We start from the raw sequence: 24176 nt of genomic DNA on the forward strand, positions 1-24176 counted from the left end.
GGGTTAAGTGCCTGACTTCGGATAAGGTCACGATCTCATGGTTTGTGAGTTCGATCCCCGCCCCGTCAGGCCCTGCCCTATTAGCGCAGAGCCTGGAGCCTGCTTCGGATTCTGTGTCTCCCTCTCTCTCTGCCCCTCCCTCGCTCACACTCTATTTCTCTCTCTCTCAAAAAGAAATCAACATTTTAAAAAATTTTAAAAAATTGTCACATTAAGTAAATTGTCTACTTTTATCCAGTCAATAGTAGCTTGCAGTCTTAGCACCTTAACTTTTAAACTTTCAACTATAACCGTTACTCAGACTCCTATTTCGTTACCCACAATACATAATAATTGGCGTTTAAAATCACAAATACCTTTAGTACATGCTTTAATTAGAAAAGTAACATAAGTGCATGAATTTCTTTTTTTAATTTTTTTTTCAACGTTTTTTTATTTATTTTTGGGACAGAGAGAGACAGAGCATGAACGGGGAAGGGGCAGAGAGAGAGGGAGACACAGAATCGGAAACAGGCTCCAGGCTCTGAGCCATCAGCCCAGAGCCTGATGCGGGGCTCGAACTCACAGACGGCGAGATCATGACCTGGCTGAAGTTGGACGCTTAACCGACTGCGCCATGCAGGCGCCCCATTGCATGAATTTCAAATGTGGGCTAAAGAAGAAAATAACCCACAGCCAAACCATTCTAATGCAATCCTTATTTTATTTCTTTTTACATGCATGTTTTCACAGTTAAAATAATGATGTTGGTACAGTTTAGTATCTTACTTTGTAGTTAGTTAACATTTTATTAGATGGCTTTTCCATGTTGTGAGTCTTCTCAGCCCTCTTTTTTTTCATAGCCATCATTTCAATTGGCTACATATTATTCTATTCAGTGGTTCACACTATAATTTATTTAAATAATCCCCTAATGGTGAGCATTTGGAATACATCTAATATTTTAGTCTGATAAAGAAGACTCCTAGGAGCGTCTTTGTGCTTACAGCCTTTTTACATATTTTGTTTAACCTAACAGTGGAATTATTTATCTGTTTATAGACAGTATATCAATCTGCCCAGATCCATGTCTAGTAGAGTAAATCTATCCATATCTATTAGTACTTTATTGAGATAGTTAAATTTTAGAACCCTAACATCAGGCAAGGGTACAGTACAGCCAGTTAGAATATTGGGAAGAGACAATTTTCTAAAATGTGAAATATATTAATTAATTTTACTCAATGTGTCCTTTTGGGCACTATGTCAAGTAGTATTCCTGACATACCAAGAAGGCTGACAACGACCATGGGAGGCACCATTCCTATCTTGATGAAGCTTTCTTTAGTATAGGTGATTACGGACCAGTCTACAGACTGGTCAGTACTCTGAATGGGGAAATAGATGTCGTATGGAAATACATAGATAGGGCTCATCCCCTAATCCCAAAGTCTTGTAGGGCTTCTTAGAAGATATAACATTTATATAAATCATAAATAAGGAAATAACAAAAACCTAAGGTGGTATAAGGAAAAAGGGTAAATGTACTTCAGGCAGAGATAATGGCACATGAAAGAACATTAGGCAAGGAGCACATGTGGTAGATAAAAAAAGGAAAGGAAAATAGTGTGCCTGGAGAGGGGATTGCATGTAGGAATATTTGAACATTTCTTTTGCATTTGTTTTAACAATCATCAATAATTGGATTTAATCCTTGATTTATCTATTGAGTTGATAATCCAAGCTTTCTTTCCCACAAAAGTATCCCTGTTCTAATATAAGGCAATGAATTAGAAATCAGTTAAACTGCATCCTTGCCAGCATCAGATGGTATCAGTTAGGTTATTGTAACAGCAGAAGAATTTTAAAAGATATTATTTATGTTTTTAATGATCATTTCAAGGTCTATGGAGTGATTTGAGAGAAACTCCCAAGGGAAGTTCTGTTCAAAGAGAACTCCCATAATTCTTTTTCTGAAGACTGAAATTCCTCTTGTTTCTTTCTCCTTTGGCTTAAAATATTGAAAGCCCTTATTAATTTGTAAATTTATTAGAGGAAAGGATTTCATATTTCTATTCCTTTCAGCTGTGAACACTTTATAATAAATTATTTTTTCAAAGAGTTGTGTCCTTAAAGAATAGGTCACAGTAGAGTTAAATTCTGATTGTGACTTTTGAGAAAGAAACAGTCCCTAATAAGGGTTTCCCTTTGGAATGTGAAAGCTCAGGTGTGGGTATTAGACTTCTGGAAGACTTGGGAAGCAGGGGTGGAGAGTGGACAGATTTTAACCCCAAAATGATGATGAAATAGTTCCAAATCATACCCTAGTCACAAATTTTCCTAATCCCAGCCCTGTCCGGCATAGCCATTCTAGAGGAAAGTAGAAAATACCTTGGAAATGTAACTTCTTTTAAAACATCAATGTGAGACCTTTTTTGCTGCATGGCTAATTTCTCATCATAATGTGGATCAACAGAATCATGGTTTTCTTTATACTCTTAGGTCATGCCTCAGGAGGCACACCCTGTATCTTAGGGAGTCATGAAGAGTTGCACTAGCTGGGCAGAGTAGTGATTAATGACTTACTGATGTGGAATGTTGGGGTTTGGAGCTAACAGTCAAGAAAGAATTCTTGAGGTGTCTTCAGTGCAAAAAGGTGGTATTATGAAAGCACAGGGACGGGACCCATTGTCATAAAGAGCTGCACTGACGTCATGACAGGTGACTGATTATATACTTTAGATTGGGAGATTAGAGATAACGTAAGTCTCTAAGGAATTTTGGGAGCAGGGTTTCCAGGACCTTGAGGGAGCTAGCTATTGTTTGGAAAATGTCATTTATTACTGTCTAATAAAACCTTAGCCATGAGACCTTTTAGATGTTCATCAGTGGGCCATATACTTGAAGGATGATTGCCAACATATATCTTGGTGGGTAGAGATAAAGGAGGTTCCCAAAGGAATTTCTGTATATTAAAAGAGAGTTACAGGATCCTGGAGGTTGGGGTAATGTTAAGCTAAGATTGCTTTTTGCCTTTAGCCAAGTATTAACATCAAAACAGCTGAGTTCCTAGAGGAAGGTCACTCTCCTGTTCCAAAGACTCATCAATGGGCTGTAAGTAGCAAGGAAATGTTTCTTTTGCCTTTGTTTCCCACCTCATTGCTGGCACCAAAATTAGGTGGAGTAATTTAGCTTCAATTTGGCTACAGCCATGATCATGATTAGTATTTCCAGTCGTATCATACGATACTTGCAATCCACTGTACTATGGCAGTCATTTGACTATTCTGGTTCTCTTCCTTCTGGATATGTTGTAGTTCTTTCATTCCCTATCTTCTTGTGACTTATGATGACTTACTCTGACCAATGAAAATGGAGTGAGAGTAATGTATATCTCTATCATGGAAGCATTAACCGGTGGAAGATGGGATCAAATGGGCTTGAACCATACAGATTTAGCCATCATTGGGAGATGTGGAATTGTGAGGACTTTTGAATGAAGAATACATTCTTGTAATAGTCAAAGCAAGAATGAAAATGGACAATTACAAATCAGGATTTTTCTTTCTACACTCCCCTTGTTATGTGGAAAAGCCAGCATCCATCACATTCTTCCAAAGTAGTCCTGAAAGTTCTCAGGAAACTCTTACTGTGTTTTGCAGCCTAATCTTTTGACTTCAGTGTGCCATCTGTGATCATCTCTTTTGCTCCAGATCACTATGGCAATGACAATGAACAAAGAAGCAGCTCTTTCAAAAGTGCACGTTAGAAGTGTTCCTGCCACCATACTGCAATTGCTGAGCCAAGTGCACTGCCACATGTAAAGGGCAATGGCACCTAAACCAAACCTCTTAGTGTTGCAGTTAATACAAATGCCCCTTCTCATTGTTATGGATGCTTTTAGCGTCGATATAGAAATGCCATGGAATCCCAAAAATCTCACTTGTATTAGTTTTTATTCATTTTTTTTTCATTATAGTCCTGTCTCTTAGTACAGATATGAGGTCCATGGTAACTAGACCAGAGTGACAGACAGAAAGGGGGCTATGCTGTGAATCATCTTTACCTCTATTCTGGCACTGGTAGTAGTCCAAATAAACCAATGCATCTAAAAGGACAATATCTGGGGCTGTTTTTTTTTTTTAAATCTCTGTTGTGGAAGGACAGGCACAACCCCTCTGAGCCAGTTGACCAGTGTGTGTGGAAGAGTGCATTCTTCATTTCTCTATTTAGTAGTAAAATTTGAGTTTCACCTGGCAAATGGTCTTTAAAGGCTTACATGGCTTTTAATGGGAGGCACATGTCTTCTATTTGTTATTTTCCCCTTGCAGCTGGTTAGATCAGAGATGTAATGAGGGGAACTGGAGCAGCCACTTCAGACCATGAGGCAGAAACCCCATCATGACTGGGCAACAGGATACAAGAAGCTTGAGTCTTTGACACTAAAACTGCTTCTCTGTTTTGGATTATTTTCACGCAGACTGTTAAATGAGACAAATAAGTTTCTATCTAAGTGTACCTACTGTTCTTTTGTTTTCACAGAAGATAAGTTTGTAGCCTGACTACTACAATGAGAAAATTCAGACAGTGAAAAACAAGCTACCACAGATTTGAGAGGAACAGGAAAGATCAGAGTTCTTTGGGGTGAAAGATCATTAAGGTAAACCAAAGAAATTAAAAATGCATTGTTGACAAAGTTGCACACACACACTCACACACCCATACACACACAGAGTGCTTATTCAGTATTAGAGAAGCAAGTGTGAGGCTTTTCCAAAAGAAGACACATTAGTTAGCTTACCATAATCCTTCAACCCATATCTTCAGATTGTAACATCAAAAGATGCCTTTGAGAGCCAATGAACTTCAACAACTAACTTCACTTTCTGAGCCCAACCATGGGAAACAACCAATGCTCTCATTCCTCACAATAGTTTCATTAGAAGAGTAAGACAGTAGAAGAAACACTTCAGCACCTTTTGTATCTGTACATTCCCCTATTCCCTACTTCTGTGCCAGGGGATAGAAACCAAGTTGCTACAATCTGCGGGGTAAATTTTCTTTCTGGAAGCACCTGAGTGTTCTCTACTCCTAGAAGACTTGCACCCATAGAATTCCCATTCCCCAGGCCCAGTGACTCTCTGCAGGCCACGAGCTATAAAAGATGGGATCTGCCTCTGGACTGATTGATCAAAACCCAGTCCTGAATGGATCACCTTCATTCATATAATAAATAAGAACTGTTTGGTTGCAATTAACAGACAGCCTGACAAACGATGACTTAAACCATCATGATATTTATTATACCAGTAAAATAAGAAGTCTAGAGGTAGGAAGTTCCAAAATTACTTAACTTCAGCGACATAATGACATCATCAAATTCCTGGATGCCTTCTGTCCTTCTCCTTGGCTGTTCTCGGCATTGGCTTCCATTCCTTGTCAATACAAGATGGCTGACACAGCTCTACACTCACATCCTTCTAAAATCCTATTCAAAACCAGGAAGCTGGAGGAAGCACAGGAAGCAGCTTTATCCTTGAGCACTTCTGTCAAAATCAAGGAAGAAAATCTTTGCCAAAAGCCCTCTAATTCCTTACTACTCAAATTGTGGTCTTCAGGTCATAGCTTCATCCTTCAGCCAGCAACTAATTAAAATGCAATGCCCCGAGCCCGATCCTGATTACTGATTCAGATTCTGCATATTAGGATCCTCGGGTGATTTGTGTACACAGTCAAGCTTGAGAAGCACTGCTCTAATGAACTTTTTCTTACTTCTTTTTAGCCAGAGCTTGATGACATGACTTTCCCCATGTGGAAGGGAGGATGGGATAGTAATCATTTTTTTCTTTTTTTCTTTTTTCTTTTCTTTTTTTTTCTTTTTTTTTAAGAAATAGGAAAGAGCAGGGGTGCCTGGGTAGCTCAGTTGGTTAAGCATCCAACTCTTGATATCTGCTCGGGTCATGATCCCTCAGTGTTTGGATCAATCTCCTGTTGGGCTCCATGCTGAGCAGGGAGGCTGCTTGGGATTCTCTCTCCTTCTTTCTCTACCCTCCCCCCCCCCACTCACACGTGTGTGCCCTTTGTCTCTCTTAAAATAGATAAACATTTAAAAAAGAAATAGGAAAGAGCAAATGAGGTAGGCAATCTTGGGACACCTTCCGAGAGCTGCCATGGTATTTCTTCACGGACCGGGTAGTACAGAGCGCCATGCTCCCCACAGTTCCTTGCTGCTCCCTGAGGCTCTCTGCGATCACACAGACTATGAAAACCTTTCCACAGAATGAAGCACTGGCCCATCGGCAGTATTTTTAACAGCAGGTTGAGACTTTACCCATGTGATTTTGGAAAGGTTTCTTGTTTTTACGATCTTGAGGTTTAAGAGTGCTGAGTAACCCAGGAGAATTCAAAGGAAAAACATTAGAGCTTGTATAATTGCAGGGAAGGTGAAAATTGTAAAAGTACCTGGGTTTTTTTTTTCAGTTGGTATAAAATATTTTTTCACCAGAGCAGCTAAAAAAAATCTATTTTCACAGACATCTTTTTTTCCACTTTGCATTGGTTTTCTGGCCTTAGTGAAAATTTACTAAGAACATTATTTATAAAGATGAAGTAACTGCCTTTGAGGATTTGGGTCTAATTTTAAAAATGAAAATTTTGCTATTTTAAGGTCGAGCCATTAATAAGCTAAGGCTTCTTAACTATTTCATAAAGTAAAATTCTTTTTTTTTAATTTTTTAAATATTTATTTACTTTTAAGAGAGAGAGGGAGCAAAAGTGGGGGGAGGACAGAGAGAGAGAGACAGAGAGAGACAGAGAATCCAAAGCAGGCTCCAGGCTCTAAGCTGTCAGCACAGAGCTCTATGTGGGGCTTGAACTCATGAACCACAAGATCATGATCTGAGCCAAAGTTAGTCACTTAACCAATTGAGCCACCCAGGCGCCCCTCATAAAGTAAAATTCTAAAAAACTTTCCAATGACACAAAGTAAGAAAACACGAGGATAAAATGGAATATAGAAAAAAACAGAAAATAAAGGAAAAATGTGGGGAGACTTCTCAGTGTTGGGGCAAGTACCTTGTAGATGGCAATCTAAGCCAATTTCAGGTTGACTTCCTGGTGATTATGTGATGATTTACCTATATCAGCATAAAAACAACAGATGTCTTTTTTGTCTCAAAATACCTCTGTATGTTTATTTGAAGCCTCCTACATCATCACTCTTTCCCACTGGTGACTTAAAGGGCATTTTGAGAATAGTTTCAGGCTACCTTCCGATCTCCTTCCAACCAAATCTTTATTTGTTTAACTCAATGGAAAATCTATGCTCCCAACGAACTTCTTTTTTCTGTGGCCTTACCTTTTTGATACGACAGAGTACACGGAGTCTAACTCCAGACCAAAAGACCGTGAACCAGATTTTTCTGCAGGGAAAAACCAGAGTAAGCTGCAATATAGAAATAGCTGTTTGATATCACAAATGCTGCAGACACACTCAACAGAGTGTCCTTAAAACAAAAGCACACATGAACCAGTGGTCGTATGCAGGCAATCAAAGAGTTGGAGGACGTGTCACTTCTTACAACATTTGGCATGTTTTAAGTGCACATAGTTCTCATCGAATTGGCTGGGAGGCCCCTACAGAGATCTGCTGGCAGACTAAGGTGCCCACTAAAACAACTGTGAGTTTCAATAAAAATTCGTGCCATCAGTGCCAAAGCAAACTTGTGAAAATTGTCCACTTTCAGGCAACCCGTACAAAAAAACCTTAGGAGGGCTGAAGTCACTATTTAAAAGGGTCTCCATAAGAGCCAAGAGAAATGTATCCCTGATTTATCTGAATACAGATCCTTGTAAATGGTAAAGGCATAGAGAGCCAAATTTGCATTTGGTACCTGGAACCTGGATTTGGCTCAGCCCGATCTGGCTAGCAAAAACAATGGGGTTCCTTGGTCCTCTTTGTTGGAGATGCTAAATGGAGAATTCAAGAATATGGTGAAACTGGGTCTTAAATATAATGGATTTAGTGAGGAACTGGGGACTTGGGGGGAGTCCTGTTTTTTTTCTTTCAGATAGACTGTGCCCATTGAACTGAAAGGAAAATAATATTTTCAACAAAGCAAAAGGAAAGCAAGTTCAGTTACGAAATTGGGAAGCCTTAAGAAAATATATTTTTTTTCTTTTTGGTATTTGAGTTTCAGATTCTCGTCAAATGTGAGTTGTGTCCAGTCTGCTTAGTGGTAAATCAGAATGTCACCACTTGACCTTGGCAAAGTTACCTGGTAATGAGGATGAAAGGTGTATGGAACAATTTGTGTCTATCTGAGTCACAGAGTTTTCCTTCCACAGCACAAATGTGTCATCTGTTTTGTCATGGCTCATCTTGAGCAATAGAAGCTGAGATGACCATAAAGAGGAATGGGAAGGGCACCAGCCTGTAGGCATGAGGCAGTATTCACACATAGGTATATGTCTGTCCTTGCACAGGCTTTCTGGAAGGATGCACAAGAAACTAATAGAGGTAGCTTCTGGGGTAGGTCTTGGAGTGGGAACCTGGTGAGTCAGAGGTGGGAAAAAAATTTATTATTTCATGCATATTCTTTCATTTTTCATATATATGCATCTCCTACTCAAGAGAACCTATACATACTGCCTATGTGTGTGTGTACATGTTTACACACATACATATGTATTGCTCATTGAAAAAATGAATGTAGTAGCAAACGGCAGAGTGAGCAAAGAAAGACCATATTCTTCTTGGCTTTACATTAAACTCGATGGGTCGTTTTCTCCCTCTAATCTTAGACGACTCTTCGAAAATGAAGAGGGATAAAATTTAGACAATAGACATGGCTAATGCCTGTTAAAGCAGGGACTCCACAACTATAGAACATAAATGTATTCATTTTGAGTCTGATATTGGAGAGATACTACATTGTTAACGGTACGAACCCCAGGCAGTACCTCACTAGCCGAAAAGTTCAAAATTCAATGGTTGTGAGGGAGCACCTGGGTGGCTCTGTTGGTTAAGCGTCTGACTTAGGCTCAGGTCATGATCTCACAGTTTGTGAGTTCGAGGCGCGTGTCAGGCTCTGTGCTGACAGGTGAAAGCCTGGAGCCTGCTTTGGATTCTGTGTCTCCCTCTCTCTCTGCCCCTCCCCCACCCATGTTCTGTCTCCCTCCCTCTCTCTCTTAAAATAATAAACATTAAAAAAAATTTTTTGGGGGGCGCCTGGGTGGCGCAGTCGGTTAAGCCTCTGACTTCAGCCAGGTCACGATCTCGCGGTCCGTGAGTTTGAGCCCTGCGTCAGGCTCTGGGCTGATGGCTCAGAGCCTGGAGCCTGTTTCCAATTCTGTGTCTCCCTCTCTCTCTGCCCCTCCCCCGTTCATGCTCTGTCTCTCTCTGTCCCAAAAGTAAATAAACGTTGAAAAAAAAAAATTTAAAAATAAATAAATAAATAAATAAAATTTTTTTAATTCAATGGTTGTGTTTGAGTAGCTGCCCTGAGAAGGAGCATTAGGGAGGAGAGGGAGAAGTTGGAGTGCAGGCTGTGGGGACAGGAAAAGCATAGTGGCTAAAGCCTTACAGGATGTAACAAACAGGTCACATTCAAAGGTGAAACTGGTTACAGCCATGTTCACCTCCCTGGGATCATCACCCCTCAAGAGCCTCAGCTGACAGTCTGTACTTCATCTAGGAGTGAATTTTGGTATGGCTGCCCTTGACCAGCCCAGCTGAACTTATCTTAAGATTTTCCTGTCCCCAGGCTCTGGCCCTGTATCTCAAAGTACATGCTTGCCCACACTTGACAGTTCCTATCTGTATTCCTGCCCATTCTAATTCCATTACACCTTTCATGGCAGAAGACCCATCTCAGCTCCCTATCCTTGCACTTCCTGTAACTGACTAAATTTTACAGTGCAGAAGTGATTTTATACTCAGTCACATACAACACAATGTCTGCCGCCTCGCTGCTTGGGTAGGTGATGTGGGAAAGAAGTCAGACGGGCAGGGGCTATGTTCACATTTCCAAGGTGGCTTCATTTATTGGTTGCAGAAATATGACTAAGCTCTTCAGGCTTTCTGTGCCTGCTGCTTCTTTTTATGCACCACGAGTCTGAAAAGAGCCCATGGACCTGGCCTTCTGCAAAGAAAGCATTCTTATTTGAGCATGCAGATTGTTTAGTGCACAAGGCTCAACCTTGGCCCTACTGACCATTCACACCAGATGATTCCTTACTGTGGAGGGCTGCATTGTGCTTTGTAGGATATGTTCAGCTGCATCCCTGGTCTCTACCCACTAGATGCCAGTAGCACTCCCACAACCCCATATGTGACAACCCAGAATCACTCTGGACATTGCCAAATGTCCCTGAGGTACCAGGAGGAATCATCCCCCATTGAGAAGTACCAATTCAGAGAGTGAGTTTTCTCTCAAGTTTTATTTTGGTTCATATAGCCAGACTAGGGTTGGTGTCTGGACAATGTTGTCTTTTCCTGGTGCCCCTTACATTGTACCCTCAATCTATCTTCATTATGTACCTTGCTAGGGTACGGGGGACATGGTCTGCTGTACTCTGAAAGCTTACGGGTTGGTCTGAAGGGATGGTCTGCCTGTACCGTGATGAGCCTCTGCAGGGCAAACAAAGTTGGTCTTCCTGACATTGACCTATTCCTTGATAAAGCTTTCATGAATTATCATTCTACCCAAGTTTCTGTCTTAGCACAGATCTGCAGGAAATCGAGGAGTGCAGAGGGACAGAAAACTGCATCCTATCATAGCAGAGGGACAACTATTACCAGGCACAAGATGTGGCACACAACAAGAGGTACCTCTCTTCTTGCTTTCTAGGTCTCAGAATATAGACCTTATGCCAGCTGCCTGGCTACCATGTCTCTGTCGACTCATCCAGGGTGGTGACCCACAACCTCACACCAGGAACTGTGGGCTGTGAGTGAGGCTTTGGGCTCTTCACCTCTTTACTGGATTATATTTATATTCATCACATCTTAAAGTTAGTCTGAGGAATGTGTACTTTTTTTGTAATCAGTAGGGTGGTTAAGAGGAGAGAATTTCTAACGGGTGGGAAGGTGACCATGTTAAATACGTCAATGTGACTGAGGGTGACGGAAAGTGGAAAAACCCTTAGATGAGTTCATTAGGATGCCACTGATGATGTGCTAAGAAAATGCTTCAGGGAGAGGAAGGGATAGAAACCAAATGATTGGCCATGAAGGCATAAAAACGGAAGGATGCTATGAGAAGGGAGGCATTGACTTGGACCACTCTTTATCAAGAAGAGTGTGTGTGCATGGCTTATTACCTCTCTGAAGTCTGAGGGGAAGAAGACAGTAGAATGGAAGAAATCAAAGGTGCTAGAGAGATAGGACTAACCAGGGAAGCCAACTACCAGGGAAGAAATACTTCTCTCTCTCTCTGACATCTATGGAAAGAATAAGAGGGAATCCCCTTTATAACTTACTGTTTTCAATTAAGAGACTAAAATGCCCTTCATAAAATGCCCATGGAAAGGTAAAATATTAGACTGTTATCAGCCATGAACACTCTAATTTAAACCAGCTTTGGAAATCTGTGGGCAATAAACCGGTGATTAAGTATTTATTAAACATTTATTGCTTGCATGCCATAAGGCATTGGACCTCTGCCCATTCTCTGAAAAGAGAGGCAAAATTATTTCAAAATGTTTATAGTACAGTAAGTAGAAAACTTTCAGGATTAATCTGGTCTTAACATCTTGTAACTTTGCATTATCTTTAAGCAAGCCGCATTGTCATTTTCAGCAACACAAAAGGTGGGTGCCCCGCTTAGTGGGTAAAAATTTGCAGGGAACCTGCTATGTACATGTTCTGCGTTTGGCTGAGTTTAGTGGGTGTTGAAAGAGAGGAAAAGAAGCAAGATGAACAGATGTGCCAGAATAGCTTGGAGAGCCAGAATTTGTGAAGCGTTGTCCCGATTCACAGCAAATATTTAAAACCTAGCATCTCAGGCGTCTGCAAGAGGAGGATTTACAACACAGTATACCCAAAATATTTTACTATCAGTGGACACTTAGATAGAATACTGAAAAAAAATCCCCCGTCCATAGGAAGGGAGATCAAAAGAAAGAAAGCCTTCTCTCCACCCCTGGAAATGTTTTTTATTATGCCAAGGATAAAGCAGGAGAGTCCTTGGACCTTTTTTTTTTTTTTTTATTCTCAGAGTCTGAGTTTGAAATCTGTGACACATAAATAAATAAGTTAATGTCCTCTGCCTCATCCATTTAAAAAAGTCAGACCAATTATGTATTTTTGCCTGAAGACAGTTGGCAGAACTGAAGGCTATTTTAAAGCCCACTTCAGCTCCAAGAGTTCTGGTTCTATGATAAACCGCTCAAGTGCACAGAAAATACCATACCCTCGTTGGCCTTCGCAAACAAATCCACTTTTCTCTTGAACACAGTTGAAGGATGATTTGCTGTGCTTTTTGTTTTGGAAGTTTGGGAAGGTTTCCATGGTTTCTGTGTCCTCTTGGTCTCTTTTTCTGTGTATCAGCTTGACCATAGATTACCAGAGGCCAACACTGTCATTTCCTTGGATGTATGTCCCTCAAGCATGCATTCCACAGAGGCGGTATAAATTGGCTTTGGGGGTGACATAATTTTAGATAATATATTGGTTTATGGTCTACCAAGGGGCCATAATACATAATCAGACATAAAGTTTATCTGTGGTATTAAAATTTCCTACTTGGGGGGTAATTAGCAAAAAATATATATATAATGACTTGGAGAGAGAACAATAATGAAAACAAGGGTAAGCAACACTTGTCGGGGGCAAAGAGTCCTCAGGAATTTAAGATGTGTTGGGCAAGACTCCGGTGCGTCAAATACGTTTTTTTTTTTTTTTTTTTTTTTTTTTTAGTTTTAAAAGTCTATATTCAAAGCACATCCCCCACCCTTTCTTTCTAATCTACCACAGGACACTTTCTGCAAATGTTTAAATGTAGACCTTTTCAAAGTCAATGCAGTATGTAAAACTCAACTTATGCAGAGTCTTTTCTGATGACAGTAGGCATATCTTGGAAAACGACTCTGCCTTTTGAGGTCAGCCTATACTCTATGGCTTTCTGGCCACCAGGTCTTGAAGGAGGCAGTGGAAAAGGAATCATCGAGCACCAGAAAGACATACAATTTCATTCTCAGGTTTGTTTTGGATTAGCCTGCAAGTCACTTAAAGCTTGTAAACCCTTTTCCTCACCTGTAAAACAAGGAAACCAGTGATTTACCTTGTGGGGTTGTTGAAGGGTTTGAGATGAGAGGCATGTGCTATTTTTGAGTTAGGCAAAAAGTCAACAATGACTGGATAGAAAAGAACAAGATACCCAGTGGCCCTATTTTGCCAAACTTCACAAATGTCCCGTTTGAGCTCCTGCTGCTGTCATTAAAAAAAAAAAAAAAATCTTGCATGCATAACGTAGCCCCCCTGTCCAGTTCCAAGAATGAAGTATTCAAAAGCATTATAGGTAGCTTTCAGTGGAAGACTGGGACTTTGTGTCAACAAAGGGACATCAGGACCATCAGAGATGCCGGCAAGGAGCGATATTTCTCCTCCATAAAAATCACCCATGATTTATTCCTTTAATGAAAACATCAGGGGCTTGTGCAGGCACAACAGCTGTGATTTTATGAAGGGAACATAAGCCAGAATTCCTTGTGGTGGGGCTGTTGCCACAAGGGGTCAGATCTAGATTATGGGTGGAGCCTGGCGTCATCCTACGGTGACACCAACATGACTCAACAGCAAATAGTTTGAAATAACTCTCAACTGTTTGTGAGAAGAACTCACACAATACCAAGCCACACTAAGCCTGTGTAAGTAAGGGCTTCAATGTCTTTGATCTGATGTTGAGTTGAGTATCTGGAGAGGGAAAAGAAAATGAACCCAGTTACCTTGAAGCTTACGCTCGGTGCTCTTTGTCCACTCTGCACATGTGAGCACTTTAGCTGTTGCCACGAATCAAGGGCTATCCTCCCTGATGTTATAAATAGGGATGAGTAAATATTTTGGATTCATCAGCCTCCAAGTATTCTTCAGATGTTTTAGGTTCGAGCAAACAGACTATGTCGTGCTGAGTACATTCTCCCTTGATTTTTTTCTTTAAGGACCATGGGTGATTTATGGGAAATGGAATCCATATGTTTCTGCTTCATTTACACTCTAGTCATCAAAAGGTTGTGTTGTAAGAGCTATTTGATGTCCAAGATGCCCTTTGAGCTTGGTTTTGTTGTTGTTGTTGTTGTTGTTGTTGTTGTTGTTGTTGTTGAAGTGTAAGCTGCTTAAAAGTGTTGGTCCCTTTAAAAGGCAGAGAAAGAGAGAGACAGAGAGACTGGGAAGGCCTGTTTTGCCAAGATGAAATAGATTTGAACACCAGGAAGTTCGGTTTAAGCTGAAACTATAAACCCATGAATTTCAAATGGGTCCAGAATTTGCAAGAAAACAAAGTCTCCTCCGAGGCCAGTTTCAGGAGCAGCTCTGATAAGAAAAGCAGCTAGCAGCTCACAACCCCACCGGGGAAGAGAGGGCTGTGAACGCTGTTAGCTGCCCAGCTAACACATGTGCCCACTGCTGGGGAAGCTGTTGTCTCCGGTCCTTGGGAGAGCAGTGTCTCCAGTCCAGATCAAGAACTCTTTGCCCTATTTAAGCATGGCAGTATCTGCTCTCCATGTTTTCCTGGGGCTGTCCTGCCCTAGGCCAGCGTTTCCCATCTGTTCTCCTGCCATCTGGCCCAAATACCTGGCCACTGAATGGGATCCTGTGTGTGCATTTGGGACGGTGTTTATTTATTGGGCAATTTCTTTAGAAATATCTCATTGAGCTCACAATAGGGCCGGGAAAACATGGAGTTTGAGTAAAGTACAAAATAGGTTAACTAGGGACCTACAAATTAGGAAAAAGCCAGTGTAAAACCAAGTTTTCTTGGGGCACCTGGGTGGCTCAGTCAGGTAAGCAACTGACTCTTGGTTTCAGCTCAGGTCTTGATCTTACAGTTCATGAGATCGAGCCCTGGTTTGGGCTCTGCACTGACAGCCTGGAGTCTGCTTGGGATCCTCTGTCTCCCTCTCTCTCTGTCCCTCCTCCATGCTCTGTCTGTCTCAAAATAAGTAAATAAACTTTCAATAAATTAGTAAAACTAAGTTTTCTTTCTCTCACTCTTAGAGCAGCTCTTACGTCCTTTTAGGCATGCTTTATCACTTATCTGTGGCATTTTATGAAAGGTTTCAGAAGAAAAACATCCCAGTTGGAATTATTTTATGTGATAGTATAATTGAAATAGCATTAAATCTCTGTAGAGTATGTGTGTGTGTATACATGTATTTGTAGATACATATATATGAATATATGAATATATATATGTATATATATGAATGTATATATATATATATATGTATATATATATTCATCTTTAGAGCATTATAGTTGTTAGAATGTGGAACTTCATTATCCACAGGGTCTTTAGATGTGGTATGAAGTTTAATGTGATAGTATAATTGAAATATCATTAAATCTCTGTAGAGTATGTGTGTGTGTGTATATATATATATGTGTGTGTGTGTGTGTGTGTGTGTAGATACATATATATGAATATATATATATTCATCTTTAGAGCATTATAGATGTTAGAATGTGGGACTGCATTATCCAGCAGGGTCTTTAGATGTGGTATGAAGTCACTTCAACAGAACTCACAGTCCTGTGAATTACCTATATATTTTATTTCAGTTATATGGGGGTAAGGGAGAGTGTTTTAGAATCTTAGAGTTTAGGGTTTTCCCCCCAACTCCTACTCTTAAGGAACGTTTAGCAGAATATTTCCAACATCATTATCCAGTAACTACTACAGTTAACATTTGGGTGTCTGTTCTTTGAGTCAAGCATGTGACTGTGCACACACATGCACAGTTTGATGAGATTGTAGTATTTCTTCTGTTTTTCAGCTTCTCTTTTCAGAAATATACAGCAGCCTTTTCCCGTATTTATAAACTGTTTTACCTCCTGAACTTTAGTGCGTACAGACTATTTCATCATAGGAATGTACCACAATTAGCTTAATGTCTCAGAGTATTTTTAAATATGGGGCTTAAACAAATAATTCTCTCAGATACATTCTAAAATGTTTTTAAAGTTGTTTGCTATAGTGGCATCTGGGTAACTCAGCTGCTTAAGCGTCTAACTCTTGATTTCAGTTCAGGTCATGATCTCACGGTTTGTGAGTTCGAGCCCAGTGTTGGGCTCTGCACTCACAGCATGAAGTCTGCTTGGGATTCTCTCTCTCCCTCTCTCTCTCTGCCCTCCCTCACTCGTTCTCTCTCTCTCTCTCTCTCTGTCTCTCAAAAATAAATAAACATTAAAAAAATAAAGTTGTTCGCTATAACTTAGGACACATTAGAAAATAAACTACCCATAACTTCTACATCTTATATGTCCTTCTACATGTACTCTTTGAGAGCCATATTTGGAGAATATCCATCTCTGTCTTTAAGAGCCCAAGCTTCCTCAGTATACATGATGCTTTTTAAAGACCTTAGAAAAGATCAGTAAGATAATCAGTAAATTTTGTTTCTTCCTCCTTGGAAAAAAAAAGTTTCCACTGCATTCCCACTCTAAGAAGAGCCTTGTGACTTCAATTCATGCACCTCTCTCCTTGTTGGATGCTTAGTCCATTGGTAAAGTTCCTGGAGTCACCTTAAAAGAAAGCTGAAATCCATACCTATTTTACTGTTGGTTTCCAAGTTCCTTCACCTCTTGTTGTGGATCTTTCCAATCCGTTACTAGAGAACTCAGTCGTATCCCTTTTGTTGACAGGTTGCCAGGATACCTCTAGGCGACAAAGGCTGGGGCTCCCCTTTCAAGCAGCTGCACACACTGTAGGAATTCTTGCAAGAGGGAATGTGAATCCTGGAGCTAATTCTGCCCGTTTCCACCAGCCCCCTCCCTGAGGGGCTCAGCTGGCCATGCTAAAAGCCGCAGTAGAAAGGTGAAAACGAATATTACAAGGTGAGGCTCTCTCTGGGAAGGCATGCTTTTTCTCTGTTGTCTAACAAATCAATCAGTCTTCAACCATACCTTTCAACTAATAATAGATTCTTATTTTAGGTAATCCTGATCTCCACTTCTGTCTCACTGTTATACTCACTGTTATACTCACTGTTATTCTCTAGTGAAAAAGCAAATACTTTCTCACTAGAGAAAAGGAATCTAAAATAAAATAATCATTGAATAAAAAAAACAAGTACTGCTACACAAAATAACAAATATCATTTTACTTTATTGGATGATGCTGGCTATGGATTACAGATTTTAGTGGCTAAAAGAGAACCAAATTCCATTGGAAGCAATAATAGTATTTAAACCTGTAATTATTTAAAAATAATTTTCTTCAAAGAAAGGTAGAAAAAATGTTTTATGTTAATCTAGGATTATATGTGTATTAACCAAATTATCCTTGAAAGAAAAAGGGGTGATAAAGGCTATAGTTACTCAACTGATTTGGCAGATTTTTTTATTGAGATGAAATGTACATGGAGAAATGTAACTAATCTTAAGTTCTTAAATTCAAGTTCCAAAGTCAGTGGGTTCAACAAATATATATATATAACCATGTAAACCATCACCTTAATCAAGAAACAGGACATTTCTATCCCCAGAAAGTTTCTTCATATCCTTTCCAGTCAATCATCTTTCTGTGAGCACCCATGTTCTGATATCTATCACTAGAGAATGATTTGGCTGTCCATGAACTTCATATGAATAGACTCACACGGTGTGTATTCTTGAATCTAACTTCTTAGACTCAGTGGAATGTTTTTGAGATCATCCCATATTTCTATGTGTATTACTGGTTCAATTCTTTTTATAGGGGAGTGTTAATACATTATAGGATTATTCTGCATTTGTTTACCTATTCTCCTATTTGTTAATATTTGGCTTATTTCTAGCTTGGGTTTCCTATAACTAAAGTTGCTATATCCATTCTCGCACAAGTGTTTTGGTAGACATATATTCTCCTGTTTCTTAGGTTCAGACCTAGGATAGAAATTGAAGTAGATGTATGTTTAACTTTATAATGGGGAAATGATATGTCGCTGTGGTTATCATTTGCGTTTCCCCGACTAATGAAGCTGAGCATTTTTACGTGAGCTTGGTTGGAGACTGGTATTTTGCTTTTATTAAGTTCGCATTCTTTGTTCCTTTTAGAGACTTCCTTTCTTGTTTATACCATCTTTACCAATGTGTAACTCACATCCAGTAATATGTGCACATTTTAAGTACACAGTTTGAGGAGTTGTGACAAATGATTACATCCATCCACCCACCAATTATATCAGTATGAGAACACGTCCATTAATGTTTGTAGTGCAGTCTCCACCCACCCATCTGTCTACCTGCGAGCAATCACCAATCTATTTTCTGCCACTTGCAGATCAGCTTTGCCCATTCTAGGGTTTCATGTAATATTTTAGGATAATATTATAGGGTAATATTGCAGGGTAATACTCTGCTGTGTGAATATTCCATAATTTGTTTACTTGCTTACCTGTCGACGTACACTTGTGTGGTTTCTTAAATTTTTCACCATTAAGAGCAGAAGCTGCTTTAAACATTTGTACATGTCTTTTGTGGACATATGTTTTCACTTCTCTTGGGTAATTATTTAGGGACAAATGTCCATGTCAGTAAGTAGGTGTAGGCTCAACTTTGTGAGATTCTGCCAAACTGTTCTCCAGAGTCTTTATGTATTTCACAAGCCCTCCCAAGCATGTAAGGGAGTTCTGGTCTTTCTGTTTACCACTAACACTAACACTTAGTGTTGGCAACCTTTCTAATTTTAGCCATCCTATTGTGTAGTATTCCTGGTTTTAGTTTGCATTTTGCTAATGACTGACAGTTAATGATGTTGAATTTACTTCATGAACGTATGGACTATTTATACTTTTTCTGTTGTGCAGAGTTTGTTCAAAGCTTTCGCCCATTTTAAAAAATTGGGTTGTTTGAAATTTGTTCATAGATACATGTACATATATTATGTATGTGTGTGTATATATATCATATATATGTGATATAAATTTGTTCATAGATACATGTACATATGTTATGTATGTGTGTGTATATATATCATATATATGTGATATAAATCCTTTTCAAATATATGTCTCATAAACATTTCTTTCCAATCTGTAGCTTGGCTTTTAACTTTCTTAATGGTGGTTTTTAAAGAGCAGAAGTTTCTAATTTATATGAAAGAAAACTTTGAATGCTGTTTCTTTTAAGTTTAGTGCTCTTCTATGTTTTGTCTAAGAAATCTTTGTATCTATCGAGGTCATGAAGATATTCTCCTAATTGCTTTCTTCTAGAAGCTTTATAGCTTTTATACTTGTACGTTTCATATATTATAATTTTTATATTTAGTTCTCTGAGCCATTTTGATTTAAGTTTCATGTGTGGTAAAAGTAAAGAGCTGATATTAGCTTTTCCCTGACATGTATCCAAATGCTCCACCTTTTGTTTAAAAGATTTTCCTCCCTCCATAAATTGCCTTAGCATCTTTGTCAAAAATCAATTGACTGCATATGTGAACCAACCATATATTTATTGACTCTCTTCTGTTACATGAGCCCATTTATCTGTCTTTATTGGAATTGTTAATTTTTAATAAGCCAGCTCCTCTTGGCTTATAAGCAGTGCAGCACATACTAAAAACAAATATATAAGTGGAGTCCTTCCATGACTTCTTGCCAGTGGAACTATGCACAGGAGTTTGAATTAGGTTAGACATTTTTTTCTTGCATGCTGTACAAATGTTTCCCTTGGAAATAATCTGATTTTAAGTGATTCTTTAACAAAAAAAAAAAAACAAAAAACAAAAAATATCCAGTCAGAAATGTATTCAAGAATGATAATCCCAGACAAATATAGATTTTTTTTCCAATGCATTTATACCAAATGATACATGACCTTAATTTTCATTCATTCATTCAATAATTTGTTGAGTGTCTACTATATTCCAGGCACTGTTTTGGACAAGAAAAGATGGAAGGAGAATATTTCATAAGTTCATAAGTTTTGCAAGGAAGCATTATTTATAATCTCCACTCTATTGCCTATTTAACAGCATATTTATAATTATAATTACAGTGAAAAAAATCTTTGGTAAAATAAACATCAGATTAAATGTCTTCATACATTCCTATGAATTGACAGAAAAGTATCAACACTCAAGTGTTTACAAAGGTACATCATTTCCTCAGGTTTTCCAGATGTGCTGTCACTGTCAAAATATATCCATTCCTCTGGGCCTCAGATTGTAAGCTCTCATTTCTGTCATTTGCATTTTTCAGCTTATTTTAGAATTAGAATTTCATATATGATTTCTAAGAGAAATTTCTTTGCAGACTGGACCTTAATACAGCTCTATGTAGTATCATCTAAATAATTTCCCCAGCTTCTCTGGTGAATGAAAGATTTTCCAGAATATATGCAATTCTAAAAAACAAAGCAAAACAAAACAAAACTGTAAGCAGTGAAGAATGCAAACAGTTCCAGAACACACTTCCTGAGGAAGGAGGTGATGATTCCTGTGGAGTCTTTTTTTTTTTTTAATGTTTATTTTCGTGAGAGTCAGAGAGAGACAGTGTGTGAGCAGGGGACGGACAGAGAGAGGGAGACAGAGTATCCGAAGCAGGCTCCAGGTTCCGAGCTGTCAGCACAGAGCCCAACGTGGGGCTCGAACTCACGAGCTGTGAGATCATGACCTGAGCCGAAGTCGGTCACCCAACCAACTGATCCACCCAGGCGACCCTCCTGTGGAGTCTTAAAAACACAGCAGCATTTCCTAAATATCATAGCATACAAGTATGGCACTACACATAACACACACCATGTTGGGGCAGCAGGGAGGGAGAATGTACCGGAAGCAAGCTCTTGAGAGGTGGAAAGCAATGGCAAGCTGCAAATAGAACATCCAGAGTGCAGTGTGGGCGAGAGGTTTTTGTGAGAGAAGATGCTACAAGGAGTCTGATGCAGTCCTACACAAGCAGAACTTGGTAGAGTTCTGGCTGCACTGAGTGCTCTTTTGTGAATTCACACTGATTCATGGTTGGATGTTTCACTGTTAAAATAAAATGGAGTCTCATTTGTATGCTCTAATTCAGGAGTGCTCAAAGTTTTCCTATTAAATGCCCAGATAGTAAATAATTTAGGCCTTTTAGGCCATATGCTCTGCAGTTGTGGGGCAAACAGAGCCAAAGTTAAACACGTAAATGAATAAGCATGACTCTGGTCCAGTAAACCCTTATTTACAAAAAGAAGTAGACAGCTGGCCAAATTTGGCTAGTGAGCTGTAGTTTTCTGACCCTTGTCTAATCTTCATTTCTGATGAAATACCTTCCAATTTCATACATTGGCCTTTAAAGGCCTCTGGCTTTTAAACAGTTGGCTTTGGAACTTTTCTTCCTCTGAGTGCCCCATAGTCTGTAATTCTCTTCTAAAGAAATATGACTTCCAAGGAGAATAATTAAAGTTTGAAAGTCATCTGCACTCAGAATGCATGTGATCAAGAGAGACCACATATAAATGAGCTCAGCTCAGGAAAGCCAAATTGTCAGATCTTTCTTCAGCTTTCTGCCTAATCATACAGCACCCAGTACCTGATCTCGCTAGTCATATATCAGCTGTCTTCTATCTATCTATCTATCTATCTATCTATCTATCTCCATTCTTGGGGGAAGATCCGAGCCGTCGATGTTGTTGCTCATTAGTTAAGAAATAGTCTTTGCCATGAGGGCTTGGTCCAGTACATAGTCCTTGGCTGGACTCTCATTTCCCTTGGATTCGGTAGAGTTATACTTCTAAAGCTAGAATACCAATTCCTAATTCCTTGAGGATTACAAGGAACAAGGTTTAGAGGCCCAGGTATCTCCAAGACTTGGGAAAATACCACAAAGCTGGCTGTTAGCCCTTCCTTTCCAAAGTTCCTGTTAATTGTATTTTCACCCCTCTATTTAAATAGGTTTGTTTCTGTTTAAAATTTTATTTTAAAGTTTTAATATAAAATCAAGCTAATTTCATTCAGCTCGTTCAGCATTCAGTTTATTTTGTTGGCACCTACTATGTGCCTAGCGCTAGGAATATAACTGTGTAGGGAGAAAACAAGTCCCTAATGTCTTGGAGTTTACACTCAAGTGAAGGAGACAAAGACTATACAAGTAAATAAGACAAAAATATAGTAAGTGCTGTGAAGAAAATAAAGAACAATGTCACTATGGTGGTATCTGTGTCGAAGATGGGGGCAGAGGTACACGTGTGCATGCGTGTGTATTCTGTGTGTATGTATATGCATGTATGTGCTCATGTGTATCTCTGCATGTGGGGGGGTGTGCATGTGTGTGTCAGTATGTGTGTTTGAGAAAGAGAGAAAAAGTATTGGAAAAGGTGTAGTCAGGAAGGATCTCTTTGTTTTTTGTTTTGTTTTTACTTAATTTTTTTTAAATGTTTATTTATATTTGAGAGAGAGAGAGAGAGAGAGAGAGAGAGAGAGGGACAGAGGGTGAGTGGGGTTGGGGCAGAGAGAGAGGAAGACACAGAATCTGAAGCAGGCTCCAGGCTCATAGCTGTCAGTACAGAGCCCAATGCAGGGCTTGAACTCCCGAATCACAAGATCATGCCCTAAGCCAAAGTTAGACGCTTAACCAACTGAGCCACCCAGGCACCCCTGTTTTTCTTTTAAGTTTATTTATTTTTAAAAGAGAGAGAGAGACAGCATGCGAGCAAGGTAGGGGCAGAGAGAGGGGAACAGAGGATCTGAAGCAGGCTCTGCACTGACAGCAGAGAGCCCGATGTGGGGCTTGAACAAATGACCTGAGCCGAAGTCGATGCTTACCTGACTGAGCCACCCAAGTGCCTCAGGAATTGACAATATGTAAATAGAGAAATTTGAATTGACAATTGTAAATTGACAATATGTAAATAGAGAAAATGTGAGAAAACTTTACAAAGAACTGGGGGAAGATTCCAGACATTTGCAAGAGGATGTGCAATGCCCCTTTCCAATCCCTCCCCTAACCTACCCTGGAGTGAGAAGGAGTTTGGATCCTTTGAGCACCTGAAAGGTGAGCGTGGATAAAGCCAGCACTGGCAGGAGAGAGTAAAGAGAGACCAATCAGAGACTTCGAGAACAACCAGGTCACAGAGAGTCTTCGCGGCCAAGAGTTTGGAATTTGTCTTGACAGTAGTGGGACAACCATGGAACATTCAATCTAGAGAGGTTTAGGATCTGTTTTGTGATTTAAGGAGTCGAATATGACTGTTCTGAAAAATAGAAGCACAGGGTGGTTGTTCACCAACTACCGCTGTTCACCAACTACTGACCCATTGCCACTGAGGCACATCCGTTCACCTGTCTGGCAGTGAACTTAATACCTAGCCATATCGACGAGAGATGTGGAAATGTTTCCATGTGAATTAATATAATCTCACAAAGGGTTATCCAGTATCCAAGGGGTAGAACTTTGATGTGACACTGGTGTAAAAGAATGTAGGAAAGGAGGTGCATGAAGATGTAAAAGGCAGAGAGAGACAATAGGAGGCGAGAAAGTGAGCAGAAAGTGTAAGAAGATGAGCAGAGTGGGAAACGATGTTTATTTTTCTGTCAAATCATTATTAGACGATCATACGGGGAATAAAGAAATGCTAAGTGTTGTTCTAGTGTCTACTAAGGTCGTGCCTTTTACCCTTCCTCTTACTCTCTTCTCCCCGACCCCTTATAGCCCATGCAAGTCCACACTAAGATCGAGAACCTAGTTGGAGAGCTGGGGCAAAGGAAAACACCCTCGTGATCATTTCAGCCTGAACTCCCCACCACTGGGACTTCCTCCAATGCAAAAGATACAATCAAAGGTTATTTTAGTAGAATTACTGTGAAATGAACAAAGAACAAACTGAGAAGTAATGAGGATGGGAGAAGAAATAAACAATTGGAGATGGAGTCAGAATTCAATTTCCAGCCAATAATTGTCCTTATTAGTACCATCTGACCTGGTTACAGTCCAGCATATCATTACCAAATAAGTGTTAGATGGATCCTGGCATGGATTCATTGCTAAGTGAAGATTCTGACAATGATTCTCAATATATTCTCTGACCT

The 24176-nt window shown here is 39.6% G+C and overlaps 1 protein-coding gene and 1 long non-coding RNA gene across 7 annotated transcripts in view; one reads left to right on the plus strand and one right to left on the minus strand.

The window, feature by feature from the left end:
- Positions 1 to 24176, plus strand: part of LOC106975186 (zinc finger protein 474) — a 94561-nt gene that overhangs the window by 9970 nt on the left and 60415 nt on the right. For all 6 annotated transcript variants that reach the window (XR_008297378.1, XR_008297377.1, XM_053220239.1 and 3 more), the window contains one exon: positions 16841 to 17032. The gene's annotated coding sequence lies outside the window, so the exon portion shown is untranslated. Of the gene's footprint in view, positions 1 to 16840; positions 17033 to 24176 lie in introns of those variants that run through there.
- On the minus strand, positions 5248 to 16825 carry LOC128314979 (uncharacterized). Its single transcript, XR_008297379.1, has 4 exons — positions 16746 to 16825; positions 13927 to 14009; positions 7337 to 7400; positions 5248 to 5525 (listed from the first exon to the last, which is right to left on the minus strand). It is a non-coding gene; the product is annotated as an uncharacterized LOC128314979 (long non-coding RNA).

Source organism: Acinonyx jubatus, chromosome A1 (assembly GCF_027475565.1).
Source record: "Acinonyx jubatus isolate Ajub_Pintada_27869175 chromosome A1, VMU_Ajub_asm_v1.0, whole genome shotgun sequence".
Lineage (NCBI taxonomy): Eukaryota > Metazoa > Chordata > Mammalia > Carnivora > Felidae > Acinonyx > Acinonyx jubatus.